This window comes from Mus caroli, unplaced genomic scaffold, assembly GCF_978045245.1.
Source record: "Mus caroli unplaced genomic scaffold, Mus_caroli_1 scaffold_5, whole genome shotgun sequence".
NCBI lineage: Eukaryota > Metazoa > Chordata > Mammalia > Rodentia > Muridae > Mus > Mus caroli.
The window spans coordinates 151,076,436-151,091,636 of NW_028227260.1; the positions used below are offsets into that span (position 1 = coordinate 151,076,436).

Sequence of the window (15,201 nt, forward strand, 5' to 3'; positions counted from 1 at the left end):
TTCCTCTGAAGCTCCCCTCAGTTCAGTCTCTTGCCTTCTTTCCTGGCTGCCCCTGTGGCTTCCTCATCTCTGCTTAGGCAGAGGATGCTGTGAGGAATTGTTTAGCTTGTATCCTAAAATGGTATTGCAGTGGGTTTTGCCATCTTCCCGGCCATGGGACATACCCATCTTGTCCTCAGATGAGGTTCATTTCCCCTTGGGCTCCATCACTCCTTTCATTAAGCAAGACATTTAAAAGCCTAGTTGTGTGACTATAAGCAAATTATGCGGTCTCTCAGAGCTTCAGTTCTTTATTTGTAAAGAGGATCTGGGCAGAGTGGTTGCACACCTGGGGATAAAATTTTAGCATAATAACATTATCCAGACCCACATATATTTAGTGTAGTATTTGATGTAGTATATAGCATGGCTGGCAAAGGCAAGGCTACAATGATAGGACCCCAGACTGAGTCTTCCCAGCCATCACACAATGGGCTGTTACACTGCCTTACTTTTCTGTTATAAAACATCATGCGCAAGGCAATTTAGACAAGGAAGGGTTTACCTTGGGACTGCAGTTACCAAGGGATAAGAATCCCTCATGGTGGGGAGGAAGGGAGCAGCAGCAAGCTCGCTCACTGGAGCAGCAGAGTGAGAGCTCACATCTCAAACCACAAGCAGGAAGCAGAGAGAGTTAACTCACAATGGCAGTCTTTTTCAAAGCCCACCTCCAGTGACATACTTCCTCTAGAAAGGCCATATCTCTTAATCCTCCCCAAACAGCCACCAACTGGAGACCACGTATAGAAATGCCAGAGACTTATTGGGGAGGGGCATCTCATTCGAACCACCACAGCCACTGCTGGTGGCATCTGTCACACAACAAGCTTGACTTCAAGTTTGCCATTGTTATCCATCACAAGAGTTTACAGCTGATGCGCCCACAATTACCCCAAACCAGTGCATGGGTTATTCCGGTGTGAATGATATGTACGGTGGATGAGGACCTCCAGGCACCTTTCTGGCCTGCTCTCTCTTGAGATACTGGGTTCCTCAAACCCTGTCTAGGGGACCAGCACCTTCTCAGTATCTCTGTCACTGAGGCTGACTAGAGGACAGGCACATCACATGCTAGGCTGGGTGTTTCTGACATAGATGGCCCAGAGGGAGGGAGAGAAGCAGGGCAGGATGGGAAATTGACTCATGTTCTTGCCTAACTCAGTTTTCTGTTGCTGTTGCAGATTTACAACAAACTTAGAGGCCCAAACCAACAAATAGTCACTTAGATTTTGGGAGCAGTGTGATGTTAGATTTCTGAGGCTGTTCAAAGAGACAGGAGACAGAAAAGAGACTAGGGACTGACCTCAGCAAGACTGGACTGTTTCTTTCGAACCGCGAGGAGCAGCAGACACAGCAGGGAAGGGACAGGGGTTACTTGGGGTTCCTAGAAGAGGTTTGGGGAATGGGAAAAGGAATGCAACTTTTGGAGCTACATGCAAGCCTGCTGCTTATCCCTTATGGGGCTGTTTGTCCAGACACGGCCATTTATCTTTAGACAACTGCCTTGTCCTGGCTCCCAGGATGGGGGTGATAGTGGCTGACTGAGTCAGACAATAGCAGTGAGCAGGAAGGGGCTGGCTCTTTTTTTTTTTTTTTTTTTTTTTTTTTGAGATGGGGTTTCTTTGTGTAGCCTTGGTTGTCCTAGAACTACCTCTATAGATTAGGCTGGCCATGAACTCACAGAGGTCCGCCTGTCTCTACCTCTCCCGTGCTGTGATTAAAGATGTGCATCACCACTACCCATCAGTCAAGGCTAATTCTAATAGTCTGAGGTCTCACAGGTTTGTAGTCTGTTCCTTCTGGGGGATCTAGGGCAGCGGTTCTCAACCTGGGGATCGAATGACCCTTTCACAGGGGGTGCTTGTCAGCTGCTCTACACATCAGATATTTACATTATAATTCATAAGAGGAGCAAAATTATAGTTATAAAGTAGCAACAAAATACTTGTATGGTTGGGGGTCACCACAACCCGAGGGGCTGTATTAGAGGGTCCCAGTATCGGGCAGGTTGAGAATGACTGATCATGTCCTTGCCTTCCCAAGTTGTCGAAGCTCCTTGTAGTCGTTGGCTCATTTTACCCTTCTTCTATAACCTGAGCCAGTCAGGACCAGTCGAGCACAATCCTCTGATGCCAGGGTGGAAAACATGGCACAGCCAGCTGCCAAGAAGTGATTCTGGTCGTTATGGCACTGTGAGCATCCTCCCACCCTTCCTCTGGCCCAGCAGTGGCTGAGCACTTGTCATGAGGCACGCTTTATGTCAAGCACAGAAATGTAGAGTCTGCTTTGCCCGGTGGCTAGCAGATGAAGAGACGGCAGCCCTGGGCCTCTGTGTTCTCATTGGCCCTGTGCACAATCCTTACTGCTGGCCTTTCCTCATCACCCTTTCCCTTCTCTTCCTTGCCTGGCATCTAATTCTCATGTGGTCCCTATTCTCTCTGGCCTCAGATTTCATCCTAGCTGCCCTTTGTCGCTATCCTACAAGCCCTCTGCTTTGCATTCTGGGTGGCTGTGGTCCAGGGTGAGAAAGGAAAGGCAAGGCTGCTTTCACTTATCAGGAGTGTCAGGGAAGCCTGTGGCCGCATGGTCCTTGTGCTCCCTCAGTGAGGTTGTATCACCATCAGACATGCTTGAGCCATGAACAGGTTATGTAGTGATGGAAAGGCACATCTTATCTCCAAGACAGGGAAGGCTTCAGAGAACACAGAGGAAGGTCAGCCATTTTCCTTTGTACATTTTTTTAATTGAAAATTTTATGTTAAAGTTTAGGTTTTATTGTGTGTGTGTATGTGTCCTTGGCCAAGTTTAGACCCTGTAAAACTATAGGAAGTAACTGTATTTTGAAGACTAAAACCTCAGTTTAAAAAGTGGGGCAAACTGGATGGATGTTGGCACCGGGAAGAAAGGCCTTATTACCATAAAACAGGCTTCCTGTGACAGAGCTAATGAGCAACCTCAGATTCTTGTCTAGAAAAAGGTCATCTGTCTTCTTTGGCCTTTCTAATTACTCTGCAAAGAAAAGCCCAGAACAAAAACCATCTTCGAAACTCGGAGGCCTAAAAGCTCTGCTCCTCTGTTGCTTTCTCATCCAAAACAGCCAGATGGGGGAATAGGACCTTGCTTCCAACATAACTCCCAGACTTGCACACTTGTCTGGTTCAAGGACCACCAGCCGAGAGAGAGTTGAGAACAGGGACGGTGTAGCTAGAGTGTCTCTGCTGCCTTCGGCCCCACTTCTCTGATCCCAGCTTACCTTGTGCATGTGTCTCCACACTGTAGGAACCCCTCTTCCACAGCTCAAGAATGAAGAACCATTGTGCGTGTCCATCACAGAGGCTTGAGCCTCTGTAAGCACAAACATCATATCTTAATAAGGATTTCACACAGCTCTATTGAGCCTTCTCTCTAAGCGCTTCCCAGTTCAACCATGGCGCAAGCTTAAGATGAATAACCAGAAGAGGGTGTGTGTATAAAAGTCTCCTTAGAGAAACACATTGGACACTAGAGCTGTGCTTCTCAAGTGTGGGCAATTTTTGTCCCTACAAGACATTTGGCAATTTCTGGGGAGACATTTTTGGGTGTCAGAACTGGGGTGACTCAGGGATACTGTAAAATCTTTTATAATGCACAAAGCAGCCCTCTATTACAAAGGAGTTATCCAATGCACATTGCATTGGCATTTCCAAACAGGAACAGGGCGAGAGCAGAGGTAGCAGCAGGATGAGAGTAATTAAATGAACTCAAATTAAAGTTTTAATTAATTCAAAACGGATATTGTTAGGAGGCTAATGATGCTACAAGAGCGTAGGATTAGATGGCTAACTGGAGAAAGACCCCAGTGCTAGCAGAGTGAGATGAACTGCTACCGTAAGTTCTGAAGTCTACAGTGGACAGGTCAATGGCCACCCTCCCAGCCCCTGAGCTCTGCATCAGTTCAGACATAGCAGAAAGGTCACGCAGAGCTGCTTTCAGCTTTGGTAATCTTATTCACACGAACCATTTGAGGGGATAAAGTTTAAAAACAGATGGCATGGTGGTACACAGTTCCAGAACTTGGGAGGACAACATCTTGTCATAGAGTTGGGAAGGTCTCATGGAGCCCCCACTCCTCCATGAGGATGTATATGCAGCTCATGGTTGGTGGGGAGGAAGAGACATTTTCTTGAGTGGTGTAGCCAGTTATTAAGGTGTCTGTGCTCCTGTAAATAAGCCCCCACCCTTGTTCTGTAAAAGGCCCTAATTAAACTCCTTGCATCACAAAAGAAAGTTATCAAAGTGGAAGTGAGGTTAGTTAAGGAAGAGGAAGTCACCTAGTAGGTGTGAGATAAGAAAGGGTAAGGGCAGATATGATTGAGATCCATCATGTGCATGTATGAAAATGTAGTAATGAAACCCACCATCACAGATAATTGATATGGCAATTAGATAGGCAGTTAGATAGAGAAAAGTGGGGCCCTTGGGCCACAGGATATAGGAGGGATGGGGGTGGGGTAACTCTTCTGGGATAAACATGGACTCCGAGCTCCAAGACAGCAGAATCACTCCTATGGGAGCTATGGTTGCTCCGTGGCCCATCTTTGTTTCCCTAGGATCTTACGTCCTCACCTGCATAGCAACTCTGCTCACAGCCAAATCTTCCCCAGAGCAATGTGAATCAGACAGACAAAACTCATTTGCTCCTCAAATCAGGGTTAGGACAGTTTCTCTTTTCTTTTCTTTTTTTTTTTTTTTGTGGTTTTTTGAGACAGGGTTTCTCTGTGTAGCTCTGGCTGTCCTGGAACTCACTTTGTAGACCAGGCTGGCCTCGAACTCAGAAATCCGCCTGCCTCTGCCTCCCGAGTGCTGGGATTAAAGGCGTGCGCCACCACGCCCGGCCAGTTTCTCTTTTCTTTTCTTTTCTTTTCTTTTCTTTTCTTTTCTTTTCTTTTCTTTTCTTTTCTTTTCTTTTCTTTTCTTTTCTTTTCTTTTCTTTTCTTTTCTCTTCTTTTCTCTTCCCTTCCCTTCCCTTCCCTTCCCTTCCTTCCCTTCCCTTCCCTTCCCTTCCCTTCCCTTCCCTTCCCTTCCCTTCCCTTCCCTTCCCTTCCCTTCCCTTCCCTTCCCTTCCCTTCCCTTCCCTTCCCTTCCCTTCCCTTCCCTTCCCTTCCCTTCCCTTCCCTTCCCTTCCCTTCCCTTCCCTTCCCTTCCCTTCCCTTCCCTTCCCTTCCCTTCCCTTCCCTTCCCTTCCCTTCCCTTCCCTTCCCTTCCCTTCCCTTCCCTTCCCTTCCCTTCCCTTCCCTTCCCTTCCCTTCCCTTCCCTTTTCTTCTTCTTCTTCTTCTTCTTCTTCTTCTTCTTCTTCTTCTTCTTCTTCTTCTTCTTCTTCTTCTTCTTCTTCTTCTTCTTCTTTCTCTCTCTCTCTCTCTCTCTCTCTCTCTCTCTCTCTCTTGGACAGAGAATTTTCTACCACAAAGTAACCCAGTTTGTACCAAAATGAGGATGGTGTGTGTGTGTGTGTGTGTGTGTGGTGTGCACACACACATGGGCTTCTATGTTCTATGTTACATGTGTGGAAGCCAGAAGACAATTTGTGGAGGTCAGATGACACTATGTGGGAGTTGGTTTTGTCCTTGTGGGTCCTGGGGATTGAACTCAGTCAGGTTTGGGCAGTAAGTATTTTCACCCGATGAACCATCTAACTGGCTCTCTCTTCTTGAAACAATATTCTGCATTCACTCAGCTAGGTGAATCTAGAAAAGAGGATGGTCCTTGAGGTCCTTTTCTGTGCATCGAAGAGCAATGTCTTAGACTATGAACAGGGCCAGTAACAGGACCTGCTCTTGTTCGATATCAAGACATGTAGCTGGTAGGGGCTCTGGCCTGATGTCTAGGATTGCTCTTCTTTGGGGTTGGGGAAGCCAGGGCAGGTCAACCTTAGTCTTAAATATGCACTCCTGGTTGGGGTTGCAGAACTTTGTGTTCATGAGCAAAGGCCAGGGTGTTTCTTGGAGCAGCCTCCTGCACGTGGATAGGTGTGGGCAACCTTGGCCTGCCTCCTTAGGTCCAGTAGTGAGAACCCCAAGGTTATGTCAGTGAGCTTGCTGCTGCATTGTTTACTTTGACTCAGACACTATCACTACAGGCATGACTTGTCATTACAAGAGCAGCTAGGTTGACATTTGTGCAATGTATCCATGTAGCTGCTTGTGTGGTCTCAAATGATTCTCACGACTTGACCTAATTTATTACCACATTGTTTCTCTTTCTACAGGATGGCTAGGCATTGTTTGATTTACTTTTCTACTGTCCTAATTTAGAAAAGCTGAACACTGTGTGTGTTTGTGTGTGTGTGTGCATGTATGTCATATTAGGGATTTATCCCAGGGCCTTAAGCATGCTAGGCAAAATACTCTAACAATGAGTTCCATCCCTAGCCCCTAGCATTCTTGCCCATATGTCCAAACCTAGGAGAAATGCAGGACTGTTCATGCACTAAAACTGCTTGTAATAGCAAAAATCTGAAAACAGCCTGATCATAAATCAACAAGAAATGCATAAGTAGACTGTGCTATCCCAACATCAGGGCCTACAACAGACCCAGAAAAAAAAAATCTAGATGCAAAAGAGGTGATGCTGTAAGAGTCTTGACAAATGGCTTGGAGAAAAATGAACGGCTCAGGAGCAAACAAAACAAATGGCTAGGCAGGCGAACCTCTGCAGCCAAACAGTTTGAGAGAAAGCAAGGATTTCAATGGGCTTGATTGGAAAGATTAAAAATCCAATCCATACTAGGGGTGACTGGAAGAAGTGAGCCGGACAAGTTTGGGATGTATATGATAAAGATACAGCATTTACCCATATGAAATTGTTAAAAGAATAAACAAGATCTTGTTTTTAAATGCAAGGAGAGAGTGAGAGGACAAATCTAACCAAGTCCTGTTGCAGTCACTTTGGATTTTATGAAGTTCAACACCTGTGTGGATTTATGGAACTGACCGTATGATGATTCAGAAACGATCCCGAAGCCCCAAAATCTCCATGGTCATTTCCACTTTGTATCCACATCTTCTTGGCCCAAAGTCTTTGTAGCCCTTCGCCACTCTGCTTTTGTCTTTCCAAGAAAGGCATGCCAATGAGATCATACAGTCTCCTATTTTTTGAGACTGTTTTGCTTGGCGTGGTTTCACTAAGGTTCTTTTTCCATTGAGTTTCATCTAAATTGTTGAGCTTATCAATGTTTTATTCTATTGCACACGTGTAGTACAGTTTGCTTATCCAGTTTCCCACTGAAGAGCATTTGGGTTGTTTCCAGCTCAGGGCAGTTATTAATAGAGCTGCTATCAACATTTGTTCATGAGGTTTATGTGAACATAAGTTCTCATTTCTCTAGCAGAAATATTCTAGATGTGCAGTTGTTCTGATGCTATTTGTAAACACGTTCCTTTTTCTTCCAAATAGCCTGCAGAAATTTTTATGTGTGTGTATATGAATGAATGTGCATCTGTGTGAATAAATGCTACCTGTATGAAGGTATCCTGGGAGGCAAAAAAGGTTGCTGGATCTCTTAGAACTGTAGTTAGCGATGCTTGTGAGCCACCTGATGTAGGCGCTGGGAACCAAACTCAGGTCCTCTGCAAGAGCAGCAATTGCTTTTAACCATTAAGCTGTCCCTCCAGCCCATAGTTTGGATTCTAAATGTCCCCTAAACTCTTGAAAGTTTGGCCTAGAACTACTGCGTGTGTGCACAAGTCCAAGAGCTCTAGGCCAGAGGAGCATCATAGGGTAATTTCCTCATCACTTTCTGCCTCATTCTTTGTTTTCCATTTTTTAATTAGATATTTTCTTTATTTACATTTCAAATGCTATCCCAAAAGTTCCCTGTACCCCCTGCCCCACCGCTCCCCTACCCACCCACTCCCGCTTCTTGGCCCTGACGTTCCCCTGTACTGGGTCTGCCTTATTCTTTAAGATAGCATTTCTCACTCAAGCTGAAGCCAGAGAACTTCTGGGATCCAACTGTCCCTCTTCCCCCAGTGGATTTACAGGTTCAGACAGCAAGTGCTCTTACTGAGCCATGTCCCAAACCTTATACACTGTTTTATTTCGGGGGGGGGCAGGGGAGGATGCAGGACGTGTGTGTGTGTGTGTGTGTGTGTGTGTGTGTGTGTGTGTGCGCGCGCGCGCGCCGCACTTATATATTTATAGAGGCCAGAGATCAACTTCGGGTGTCTCACCCCAGCAGCTATATACCTTGTTTTTGTTTGTTTGTTTGTAAGACAGGATCTCCCTCACTGGCTCTTGAGGATCAGCAATTAGACCATGTGCAGGCTAGGGACCCCAGAGATCCTCCTCTTTCCACCTCCTCAGCAGTGGGACTACAAGCTCGCATCACCACCATTCTCAGGTTTAATGTGGGCTCTGGGTCTCACCCTTAACCTCAAGCAGCTGTGTGGCAAACTGCCAACTGAGCTATCTCCCCAGATATCTAGATTTATTGAAATGAAGGGAACATATATGATACAGAACTGAAAAGTATTAAAAGTGTGAGATGGTGCTGTTTGGAGACTGAGGCAGGGGAATCATGAACTGAACATTAGTCTGGGGTACATAGGTTTTTTTTGGTTTTTGTTTTTTTTAGTTTTTTTTTTTTTTTTTTTGGTCACCCTGAGTGAAGATGATCATCTCCCAAGGCAAACTGCCTTCATAGAAATCTGTAGATGACAAATGAATACAAATGGTCCAACTTTATGAACACGTGCAGTTAGAACACATATTTACTCCTTTGTATTTTATACAGACAACCCACACATGCACTATGTCAATTCTGACAAAAACAAAAACAAAAAAACCCCAACAAGACAAAAAAAACCCAAACCCCAAAACCCAACCAACCATACAGATATCACCCGGAGATGTTAAAAATAGTCTCAAGTTGAAAAGAATATTGTGGAATATGTTTCAATAATAGTGTTCAACCTTCCATAGTTGTTTTTTGAGACAGGGTTTTTCTTTTATGCCCAGGCTGGCTTCCAACTTAATGGGCTGCTGTGGTTCTTCTGCCTTAGTGTCCTAAATAGTTGGAATTACAAGTGACCACTACCACGTGCAGAAAGTTCCTAGTTTAATTTTGTGATTATATCATGCTCAAAATGTAACAGAGCCCCAGACCTTAGTAGACCCTCAGACCTTAGCACAACTAACTCCATAATGGAAGTACCATTCAGGCAGTAAAACTCAACACATAGACAGCAGCACCTGCTAAAACCAAAACAAAGGCCTGATCCATCAAAGCCCATAGTTCTGGGAAAGTCTCTAAATGGACTGACCTTGCTTTTTGGCTTCTGTAGTTCTGCTTCTGGCTAACTGAAGTATGTCAACTCAGAACGTGGTTTTTGTGCTTCAAAGCTCACCTTGAGAAGACTTGGGACTACGTTGTGATCCCAAACACTGAGTGTAGTCACCAGTCCACTAATAAAGACTTTCTATTGGCTTAAGCCCATGGCCAAGCAGTCTTCTCTGGTGAATACCCCATAATATAAACATGATTGGTTTGTTGGAGTGTCTCACTATGTAGCTTGACTGGTCTGGAACTCATAGACATCTGTCTGTCTCTCTCTACCAAATGCTGGGATTTAAGGTGTATGTCACCACACTAAACTTGGTTTTTAGTTTTTAAAAAATAATATTGGCATCATGAAACAATGGATTATTTAATAATGAAGACATTTTACACACACAGTATCTTTCTGAGGTTAAAAAAATTAATATTTGCTACAATGCTTTATGTTTTCAACATTTCAAGACAAGAAGCTAGCTGCACACCATTAAGTGGCCTTGAACTCCTGATCTTCCTGCTTCATCTTTCTCAATGCTGGGATTATAGGCCTAAGCCATTACACCATTACATCCAGCTTCTTTTTTTTAAAGGCAGAGAATCACCAATATAGCCATCGCCGATCTACCTACCTCTGTCTCCTCAGTGTTGAGAATTAAAGACATGTGCCGCCACACCTGACCTAAGTATTTATGGAAATATAAAACTGCCTTTAAAAAATTAGTGATTTTTTTTGTTGTTGTGCCTAATAATAAATTTTGACTTGCATTTTTCTATGCAATATGAATTGCATGCTTGTGGAGGACAGCATAAAGACCTACCTCACTCTTTCTACGTAAGGTGGTACATGCTTTGATCCGTACAATTCAGTAAACTGCCGCAGTGAGTTCAAGGCCACTGTGTACTACAGAATAAGACTATCTCAAAAGGGGCCAAACAAACACAGAAGTGGATGCTCACAGTCAGCTATTGGATGGATCACAGGGCTCCCAATGGAGGAGCTAGAGAAAGTATCCAAGGAGCTAAAGGGATCTGCAACCCTATAGTTGGAACAACATGATGAACTAACCAGAACCCCGGAGCTCTTGTCTCTAGCTGCATATGTATCGAAAGATGGCCTAGTCGGCCATCACTGGAAAGAGAGGCCCATTGGACTTGCAAACTTTATATGCCCCAATATAGGGGAATGCCAGGGCCAAAAGAATAGGAATGGGTGGGTAGGGAAGTGGGGGGCGCTATGGGGGACTTTTGGGATAACATTGGAAATGTAATTGAGGAAAATATGTAATAAAAAAAAAAAGACTATCTCAAAAGAAAAGCAACCCCATGGAGGCCTGGTGTGCCGTAGTTACAAAGAGCAGCTTCCTTGGTAGTGTGTGCAGTCTGTTACCTTAGGTCTCCTAAGGGACCTTGGACACAATTTCCTGTTTCCAGTGTCCGAGCTAACCGCTGTCTAGGTTTCAGACAGGTGTGGGTGCTGCCTTCAGGAAGCCCCAGGGCACAGTGGCCAGGGTTCACTCTGACCATCTGCGCCAGGCTGAAGCATAAGGAACAGGTGACTGAAGCCCTTTGTAGAACCTAGTTCAAGATCCCAGGCCGCCAGATGTTCCACACCTTAAGGAAGTAATGCTTCATACAGTTGAATGCAGATGGATCTGAAGGCATAGTAATGGAAAAGCAGCTATGAGGTTACCTATGCCGACAGTCCTGCTATTCTGGACAAGTGTTGGGTCCTGAGGTCCTCTTTTTTTTTTTCTTTGCTATTCCACAGCCCCTATTTCTAAAGGATCAATTTTCTTTCTCTTTCTGTGTGCGCATGTGTATGCATGTTGGTGTAGGTGCATGACTATGTTTATGGAGACCAGATGTCAACCTCCAGCATTATTTCTCCTGTTTATTTTTCTGAGACAGAATCTCATTGGCATGGAGCTCACCAATGAGGTGAGTTTGACTGGTGGGCCTGGGGAGCCAACTGTCTTCACTTTCCAGGTGCTGGGATTATAATCCTGTGCCACCAAGCCTGGCTTTTGACTTTATGTGGGTTTCTGGGGATTGAACTATCCATCTGCTCAATTTCTGTGGCCTCTCCCTCCTACTTCTGTAATGAGGATTTGGAAGGGATGACGAGTGTCAGGAGATAAATTGCTTTAGCTCATCTCTTTGGACTTAGCTCAGCTTGCCCAGATGCTCTAATTACAGAAGTGGCCACTGTGGGATCTATTTGCTTATTTGTAAAATTTGTGATTCCTTTCTCAGGAAGATCAATGGGATGATTCTCAGCTTTGTAGAAGGTCCATTAAAAATTGTTGGCTTTAGGGCTGGAGAGATGGCTCAGCAGTTAAGAGCACTGACTGCTCTTCCAAAGGTCCTGAGTTCAAATCCCAGTAACCACAAGGTGGCTCACAACCATCTGTAATGGGATCTGATGCCCTCTTCTCGTGTGTCTGAAGACAGCTACAGTGTACTTACATATAATAAATAAAACTTAAAAAAAATTGTTGGCTTTAAATGTCATAGTCTCTCTCTCTCTCTCTTTCCCTCTCCCCTCTCTCTCTTTGTGTGTGTGTGCACGCACACACACATACACGCACGCATGCACGTACACATGTACACATGCCTGTACATGTGATTAAGTGGGTTACTTTTTATCAACTTGACACAAACTAGAGTCCCCTAGTTGGGAAGAGAGACTGTCAGTTGAGGAATTGTTTTCATCAGATTGGAGATTGGCCATCTGGCACATCTATGGGACATTTTCTTGATTGGTTGGTGTAGGAGGGCCAAGCCCACTTTGGGTGGTGCTATCCATTCACTGGTGGTCCTGATTTGTGTAAAAAGCAAGCTGACATGACCAAGCCTTGGAAAACAGGCCAGTAAGCAGTGTACCTCATGGACTCTGCTTCAGTTTGTGCTTCAGGCTCCTGTCTTGGCTTCCCTCAGCAATGAACTATAATGTGTAAACCAAATAAACTCTCTGTTCCCCAAATTGCTTTTGGTTACACCTTTACATTTTTTTCTTTTCTTTATTCTATTATTAGTATTATTGTGTGTATGTATATGGTATATGTGTGTACATGTGCTCTTGACACTGGATGCATGTGGAAGTTAGAGGACAACTAATTAAGACAAATCTTTTACCCACTGATAAAGTCCCCTAAAAAAGAACGTGCCTACATGATAAAAGCTCTGAAGCAGGGAGAAACGGATAGAGCATACCTCAACATAATGAAGGTGGTGTATGACAAGCCTAGAGCGGACATTACACTTTGAGGAGATGAATGAAAGAATTTTCTCTACAATCTGGAATGAGACAGGGAGGCCACTTTCTCCACTTATACTCAATATGGTGCCTAAATCTTAGCTAGATCTATAGGAAAGAAAAAGAAATAAAGGGACCATCAGTAAGAAAAGTAAAAAATCTCTATTTGCAGACAACATGATCCTTCACATTTTTCTTCTTTTTTTGATTCCTTGCCTTTCTTTCTTCCTCCCTCCCTCCCTCCTTCCCTCCCCCCTTCCCACCCTCCCTCCCTTTCTTTATTTTTCTTATCTATCTATCTATCTATCTATCTATCTATCTATCTATCTATCTATCTATCTATCTATAATGGGGTTTCTCTGTGTGATAACCTTGGCTATCCTGGACTTTCTTTGTAGACCAGACTAGCCTTGAACTCACAGAGATCTGCTCACCTATGCCTCTCAGATCCTTCAAATATTTAAGCCGAGGATTTCATTAGAAAAAGTATGAGAGGAATAACTATGCCCCAAATGACAACAAACAAAACACCGAAAAACAAACCCTGAAAATGGCCAAAGCCAGCTGAGGAATTGAACTTGTTTCTTTCAAACAGCAAGAAGCCAGCAGGTTAGCAGCAATATTCTCTGACAGTCACATTGCCAGAACATAAGTCTCCGGCAGGAATGTGCTGCCCTACTCCCTCACAGGTAAGGAGAAGACAGATTGCTGACGTAATCAGTAGAAAGACAATGGTAACCATAGGAACACACACACACACACACACACACACACACACACAGAGAGAGAGAGAGAGAGAGAGAGAGAGAGAGAGAGAGAGAAAGAGACAGAGACAAAGAGACATAAACAGAGACAGAGAGATAGAGAAAGAGAGACAGAGACAGACAGACAGAGAGAGACAGAGAGAGACAAAGTTAGAGAAACAGGGGGGACTTGAATAGAGTCCAGCCTTTCGGTGCAAATCCCCTCAAACACATTAACAAGTAGTTCCAGGAATGGTTACTGAAAAGGGATTATGTCTAATACTGTTTCCAAGAGTCCCTAAGACATCTTTCTGAAATGTCTCATCTAATCTCAGACCACCACAGCAAGAGTCCAAAGGCCACACTCTTGAAGAAGAAGAAAAAAAAAAACAAGAAAAAAAAAAAAAGAAGATCTGTTGTTCTTTAACCAGAGGAGAAGCAGAATTAGGAAGGCTGAGAGTCACTGACATAGGGTAATAGAATAGAGTGGTGGATCCAGAAGTGAACCCATATAGAAATGAGCATGTACGCACACTGGGGGAAAGAGAGTCTCTTTAGCATATAGGGCTAAGAAACCTGGATCTGCTTGTAGAAGAGTTAAGCAAGTCCCTGAACAAAGATCAATTCAAAGTGGACCAAGGAACTTAATCTAACACCTGAAACATTGAGGCCCTTAGCACTGGTTCTCAATCTTTCTAACGCCACGACCCTTTAGTACAGTTCCTCATGTTGTGGTGATCCCCAACCATAAAGTTATTTTTCTTGCTACTCCATAACTGTACTTTTTGCTACTCTTTTGAATTGAAATGTAAATGTCTGACATGCAGGATATGTAATATGCAATCCCCAAAGGGGTCGTGGCCCACAGGTTGAGAACCTCTGCCCTAGAGGAAACTATTTCAAGATATTGTCATGGGCAGGATTTTCTGAACAGAACTCCAACAGCATAGGAAAAATTTCAAATACTGGCGAATAGGATTACATGCAGTTAAGAAGCAACCACCGTTAGCGTGAAGAGATGGCCTGTGGACTGGAAGAGAGTCTTTGCAACCTATATACTACTTGGGGGCTAAAATCTAGGACATAAAGAATTGTAGACTTCCATAAATCATTAAATTAATCAATAAACAGGCTAATGAGGGGGGTGGCAAGATGGTACTGACTGCTCTCCTGAAGTTCAAATCCCAGCAACCACATGGTGGCTCACAACCATCTGTAATGAGATCTGACGCTCTCTTCTGGTGTGTCTGAAGATAGCTACAGTGTACTTATGTATAATAATAAATAGACCTTTGGGCCAGAGCAAGCAGGGAGTGAGTAAGCAAGGCTGTCCGGAGGGAGCAGGGTTGACCAGAGAGAGCAGTGGTCCTAAAAATCCAATTCCCAACAACCACTTGAAGGCTCACAGCCATCTGTACAGCTACAGTGTACTCACATACATAAAAATAAATAAATCAATCTACAAATCTTTTTTAAAAAACAGGCTAATGAATGGAGTAGGCAATTGTTCAAAGAAGAAATGTGAACAGCCAATAAATATTATTCACAATAGGCAAGAAATGGATTAATAGGTGAAAGGGTAAAGCAATTTGGTGTATATGACAAGGGGATTTTATGCAACTAAGAAGAAGGATGAAAGCATGACACATACACACAAGAAGGATGCAAAGTAAGGCAGTCTCAGAAAAACAAATACTGCACGCTTTCATATGCAGAACACAGATTTAAAACTCATCTTGTAGACAAGGCTGGCCTGGAACTCACAGAGGCCACATTCCTCTGCCTGCTAAGTGTTGTTACTAAAGGCATGCACCACTATGCCTGGCTTTGTGTTTTGAAATTTTACAGTTTA

General features: G+C 44.0%; 1 non-coding gene across 1 annotated transcript; it reads left to right on the top strand.

Annotated features, from left to right (window-relative positions):
- Positions 1 to 10,629: 10,629 nt before the first annotated feature.
- Positions 10,630 to 10,769, top strand: LOC115030154 (small nucleolar RNA SNORA70). Its single transcript, XR_003835778.2, has one exon. It is a non-coding gene; the product is annotated as a small nucleolar RNA SNORA70 (small nucleolar RNA).
- The last annotated feature ends 4,432 nt before the right edge of the window (positions 10,770 to 15,201 follow it).